Source organism: Megalopta genalis, unplaced genomic scaffold (assembly GCF_051020955.1).
Source record: "Megalopta genalis isolate 19385.01 unplaced genomic scaffold, iyMegGena1_principal scaffold0057, whole genome shotgun sequence".
Lineage (NCBI taxonomy): Eukaryota > Metazoa > Arthropoda > Insecta > Hymenoptera > Halictidae > Megalopta > Megalopta genalis.
In genome coordinates, this window is record NW_027476126.1 from 26,096 (window position 1) to 31,988 (window position 5,893).

The 5,893-nt window shown below is 47.1% G+C and overlaps 2 non-coding genes across 2 annotated transcripts; both read left to right on the forward strand.

Annotated features, from left to right (window-relative positions):
• The first annotated feature begins 2,226 nt into the window (after nucleotides 1–2,226).
• LOC143261627 (small subunit ribosomal RNA) lies at nucleotides 2,227–4,147 on the forward strand. The gene has a single exon (XR_013035720.1). It is a non-coding gene; the product is annotated as a small subunit ribosomal RNA (ribosomal RNA).
• A 1,327-nt stretch (nucleotides 4,148–5,474) lies between these two features.
• LOC143261602 (5.8S ribosomal RNA) lies at nucleotides 5,475–5,629 on the forward strand. Its single transcript, XR_013035699.1, has one exon. It is a non-coding gene; the product is annotated as a 5.8S ribosomal RNA (ribosomal RNA).
• Nucleotides 5,630–5,893: the final 264 nt, after the last annotated feature.

Here is a 5,893-nt window from a genome sequence, read left to right on the forward strand (position 1 = left end):
CACCCGAAACAGCAGCCGGACCGATCCTCGGCCGCAGTGCACCGCTGCCTCGTGTGGCCTAAGCCAAAGCAGCGGTAGCACTGCAAGGGCCGGGCGCTGAGGGCCTCCACCGTCGCCTGGGTCCAGCCCACCGTCAGTTTGCCGGCGACCGCGACTTTACGTGCGGCCGCGGCAGGGCACTGGACCCAGAGGGTGCCCAAACCAGAGGGGGAAGACCGGATTTCGCCGGTCTTCACATCCCCCCGGTCGCACCCTCCCACACGGGCGACAGCTGCGGCGACCTCCACCGGCGTGGTCGAGTCGACCAGGCCGCGCACCCTAAGGTCGGCCTTTTTGATTGGGCGCGCGACCTTCACGCCGGTCCCTGCCAGCGCGTCAGCCATCTTAGAGGCCAGGGCAGTGGCCTTGGCTGCTCCATCGGCTCCGGGGACCTCCAAAATTATTGCCCCCGTCACCGCTCTCCTGGGCTTCAGCGAGGCGATGCCAAGTTCTGCCAGGTCTATTTTGGACCTGGCAGTGGCCATCGCCTCGGCGTAACTCATCGCCCCGCCGGCCGGTACCGTTAGAGTAACGGCAGCCGTGCGGGGACGCGGCGCGTCTCGGCGCTTCGAACAGCTCCGGTGTCCCCATTATTTTCGATTTACGGCTAAAATAAATTTTTCTAATTTTTTTCAATTACATATTCTTGCTTAGATAACTTTTTTACATAGGGATTAAGCATTTAGAACGACATATTGTTTAAAATAATGGTACTTTACTCTTGTGATTTTTCGGTTTTTTTTTATTATTTTGAAAAATAAATTTTTGTAATTTTTTTAAATACGATATTCGTGATCAGTGAACGATTTCACATATGGATTAAGCATTTAGAATCGTGCGGAAGCGTTATTAAAAAAGTTTACTCGATGCGATGGGACTTTGAAAAGTTTGTGAAAATTTTCATATTGGGAAAAAATGTGTAATTTTTTGTCTAGTTTACGGTAATGTAATTTATTTTAATGTTTACTATAAATTTTTTTTTCGTTCGTTCACGCGCTATGTTACAACAGCACGGCCGGGCGGTCTGTTGCCGCGGCGGTTTACACTCATAAGCGCGCGTGCTATTCGGCCGGCGGCGCCGGCGTCCTTGCCGGCCGTTCGGTATCTATAAGAGATACACGGTCCGTGCGAGGCGGACGGAGCAGAGCGGGTTTTGGGCCAATTCTACGATCTCGGTCGAGAAGCTGTCTCAGAGCTCCTTCGGGGCTTCGGTCCTGACTGTTTCGTGCCGTTTACGTTACGGACTTTTCTCCACACAGCGTGGCCACGGGTCGGTGTCTTTGACCGAATGGCCCATATGTGGCAAGCCCTACGGGGTTGGTTACCCGTATGCACTTTGTATGTATACTCGTACTCACTGAGCAATCGACTCTTCTGTCCGAGCGATGGAAAAATTTTTTAAAATGCATCTGTAAGATTTGGAAGCAAATCGTACCAATTGAAAACTGTGGCTAAAATGAATAGCCCAGTGGAGAGAGAAAACTATCAAAAAACTGATTTTTTAAATCAAGAGGTGTCAGAAATCGAAATGCCTAGCGCGAGCGGAAGAACACGCTTTCTCGCCAGTCCAGCATGTGTCCTGTCCGTTCTTCCTCGGCTTGCCGATTTTGCCCAGATCAGAGGTTTCGTGCTTCCGGCGGTCAGAAGATCAGCGTGAGCGTACGCGCTTCCACGACTATGGCATCACCCATGTACTTTTTCCTTTGAATATATTTGAGTACATAAAAAATATTAAAACATATAGAGAGAACTGTGTCTTGGATCTTAAAAATTTGTCAATAGCGATGATATATTATTACTTAACTTGAAGTATTTGTACGTTTTAGCTGGGACGTACATTTATCTTACAAGATGTTAATAGCGAGACTCTTGAAGATAAAATTATCTTGTGATTTTATGAAGGCAAAGATAGAAACGTACGAAGCTGGCGTACGTAGAAAAATGTGATTTTATGATAGAACAAAAATATAATACGTACGTTTTTGGGCGTACGGTAAAATATCTGTATGGTAGAAAAATGAAAGAAATTGAGCGTTAAAGAAGATATGTTACAAGCGCGGAATGTGGCAAAACTTGTACATATTTGAAAGAGAAAAGTGGTGTGTCGACCTGACATATATATATGAAACAGGCGACGATGGAAAAGGATTTAAATTTTGTCCATTTTATATATACATATTGTATAGTTCCCTGGTTGATCCTGCCAGTAGTCATATGCTTGTCTCAAAGATTAAGCCATGCATGTCTCAGTACATGCCGTATTAAGGTGAAACCGCGAATGGCTCATTAAATCAGTTATGGTTTCTTAGATCGTACTAAAATTTACTTGGATAACTGTGGTAATTCTAGAGCTAATACATGCAAAACAGAGTTCCGACCAGAGATGGTAGGAACGCTTTTATTAGATCAAAACCAATCGGTGGCGGGTGTTTACACTCGTCCATCGTTTGCTTTGGTGACTCTGAATAACTTTGTGCTGATCGCATGGTCTTATAGCACCGGCGACGCATCTTTCAAATGTCTGCCTTATCAACTGTCGATGGTAGGTTCTGCGCCTACCATGGTTGTAACGGGTAACGGGGAATCAGGGTTCGATTCCGGAGAGGGAGCCTGAGAAACGGCTACCACATCCAAGGAAGGCAGCAGGCGCGCAAATTACCCACTCCCGGCACGGGGAGGTAGTGACGAAAAATAACGATACGGGACTCATCCGAGGCCCCGTAATCGGAATGAGTACACTTTAAATCCTTTAACGAGGATCCATTGGAGGGCAAGTCTGGTGCCAGCAGCCGCGGTAATTCCAGCTCCAATAGCGTATATTAAAGTTGTTGCGGTTAAAAAGCTCGTAGTTGAATCTGTGTGTCACAGTGTCGGTTCATCGCTCGCGGTGTTTAACTGGCATTATGTGGTACGTCCTACCGGTGGGCTTTGCTCTTCACGGGGCGGTCCAACTAATATCCCATCGCGGTGCTCTTCACTGAGTGTCGAGGTGGGCCGGTACGTTTACTTTGAACAAATTAGAGTGCTCAAAGCAGGCTACCTTCGCCTGAATACTGTGTGCATGGAATAATGGAATAGGACCTCGGTTCTATTTTGTTGGTTTTCGGAACCCCGAGGTAATGATTAATAGGGACAGATGGGGGCATTCGTATTGCGACGTTAGAGGTGAAATTCTTGGATCGTCGCAAGACGGACAGAAGCGAAAGCATTTGCCAAAAATGTTTTCATTAATCAAGAACGAAAGTTAGAGGTTCGAAGGCGATCAGATACCGCCCTAGTTCTAACCATAAACGATGCCAGCTAGCGATCCGCCGAAGTTCCTACGATGACTCGGCGGGCAGCTTCCGGGAAACCAAAGCTTTTGGGTTCCGGGGGAAGTATGGTTGCAAAGCTGAAACTTAAAGGAATTGACGGAAGGGCACCACCAGGAGTGGAGCCTGCGGCTTAATTTGACTCAACACGGGAAACCTCACCAGGCCCGGACACCGGAAGGATTGACAGATTGATAGCTCTTTCTTGATTCGGTGGGTGGTGGTGCATGGCCGTTCTTAGTTGGTGGAGCGATTTGTCTGGTTAATTCCGATAACGAACGAGACTCTAGCCTGCTAAATAGACGTAATTATGGTATCTCGAAGGCTCTCGGCTTCTGCCGGTGGGGTTTTTACTACCAACGTACAAACAAATCTTCTTAGAGGGACAGGCGGCTTCTAGCCGCACGAGATTGAGCAATAACAGGTCTGTGATGCCCTTAGATGTTCTGGGCCGCACGCGCGCTACACTGAAGGAATCAGCGTGTGTTCCCTGGCCGAAAGGCCCGGGTAACCCGCTGAACCTCCTTCGTGCTAGGGATTGGGGCTTGCAATTATTCCCCATGAACGAGGAATTCCCAGTAAGCGCGAGTCATAAGCTCGCGTTGATTACGTCCCTGCCCTTTGTACACACCGCCCGTCGCTACTACCGATTGAATGATTTAGTGAGGTCTTCGGACTGGTGCGCGGCAATGTTTCGGCATTGCCGATGATGCCGGGAAGATGACCAAACTTGATTATTTAGAGGAAGTAAAAGTCGTAACAAGGTTTCCGTAGGTGAACCTGCGGAAGGATCATTACAATGTTCCAATATATCTCAAAGAGAGAGGAGAGGAGGAGAGAAAATGAATTCGATTAGTTTGTGGATAAGAATTCATATAAAAAAAAAAGATATTGTTGAGCCCGCCAGATCATTCGTGCGTGATTTACACGGCCAGACGTGTGTACTACACGTATTAGGCCTTTGATCTGCGTTGCGTAGGCCACAACAAATCTTTCAAAGAGAGAGAGATATATGTGTTGTTGGGGTTTGTGATTATGAAGGTGCCCCAACGCACAAAAATATATAAAAATGTACAAAGTTGGGATGTGGTGTGGTGGAGAAGAGTTGGGCCCGACCAGATCATTCGTGCGTGATTTACACGGCAGACGTGTGTACTACACGTATTAGGCCTTTGATCTGCGTTGCGTAGGCCATCTTCCTTCCAAGACACACACGTGTTGGGGTTTGTGTGATTTTATGATAGTGCCCCAACACGGAAAAATAAGCGTACGAGAAGAGTTGGGCCCGACCAGATCATTCGTGCGTGATTTATACACGGCCAGACGCGTATTATATTACACGTATTAGGCCTTTGATCTGCGTTGCGTAGGCCATCTTCTCGATAGAGAGAAAGCCAATGTATTCTTTTTTCTTTCTTTACACACACACACACAGTTGTAGTAGGACAGGGAGGGATGCGAGCGTGCTAATCACGCTTCCTCAAGTCTTCGCTGTGGTGTAAAAAAAAAAAGAAAAAAAGGAATCGTTGGGAAAGTCCAAAGGACGAAAATATCGGGCAGTCTGAAGATAACTTAATGCTCGTTTACATTGGTATCAAGAGAGACCGGCTTGTGTAGCTCGTTTCAATGCTGTGTCGTTGTCATTGACACCCTACTCTGTTGCGCGCTAGTGGCAGCATGAGCGTGGGACGTATATATATATGACACCCAGCTAGAGCCGGCCGTGAGTCCGTCCGGTGTAAATAACGACGAAAGGAGAGAGAAACTTTTCGAATCCAGTATCGGGTTGATAATTGTCCAGTTTGAATATCCATATCCCCGTCGTTTTTGGAGGTGATATACTCTCTGTGTTTCTTCGATAGAAGGCTTTTCAATGTTCTATTCGCTCCGACCGTCGAACTTGCAAGAAAACAGTGGTTTTGGATTTGCTCGTACATATATATATGGTTTCGACGGAAATATCTCGTTCTTTAAGGGACAATTATGTCGTTGTACGACGACTCCCGAATCTCCTTCGCGCGCTGGTTGGAGCTCTTCGGGTATCGGCTTGTTCCGAAATATAACACAAAAATGTGGTGGATAGCAAATACACATTATATATATGAGAGAATAAAAGGGAAAAATTACCCTGAACGGTGGATCACTTGGCTCGTGGGTCGATGAAGAACGCAGCTAATTGCGCGTCAACGTGTGAACTGCAGGACACATGAACATCGACATTTCGAACGCACATTGCGGTCCACGGATACAATTCCTGGACCACGCCTGGCTGAGGGTCGTTTACGTACTTATAAACTGCTTGCGTTGATGGCACTTGTTGCCTATATACGTACGAGCGAATGATGGGCGCTTCGTCGGCGTTTGTCGCGGTCCTATGAATATTGAGAAATTTTACGTACGTCTAACAGTCTTCGAGAGAGATGGAAATCGTGTTCGAACTAGCGTGAGTGTGGAAGGCGGTGTCGTGTGTCGTATATGTTTTATATACGTCCGCCCGTCTGAAACACCGCTTCGAAGCGGTGACAAAATCTTTTTCGGGACGA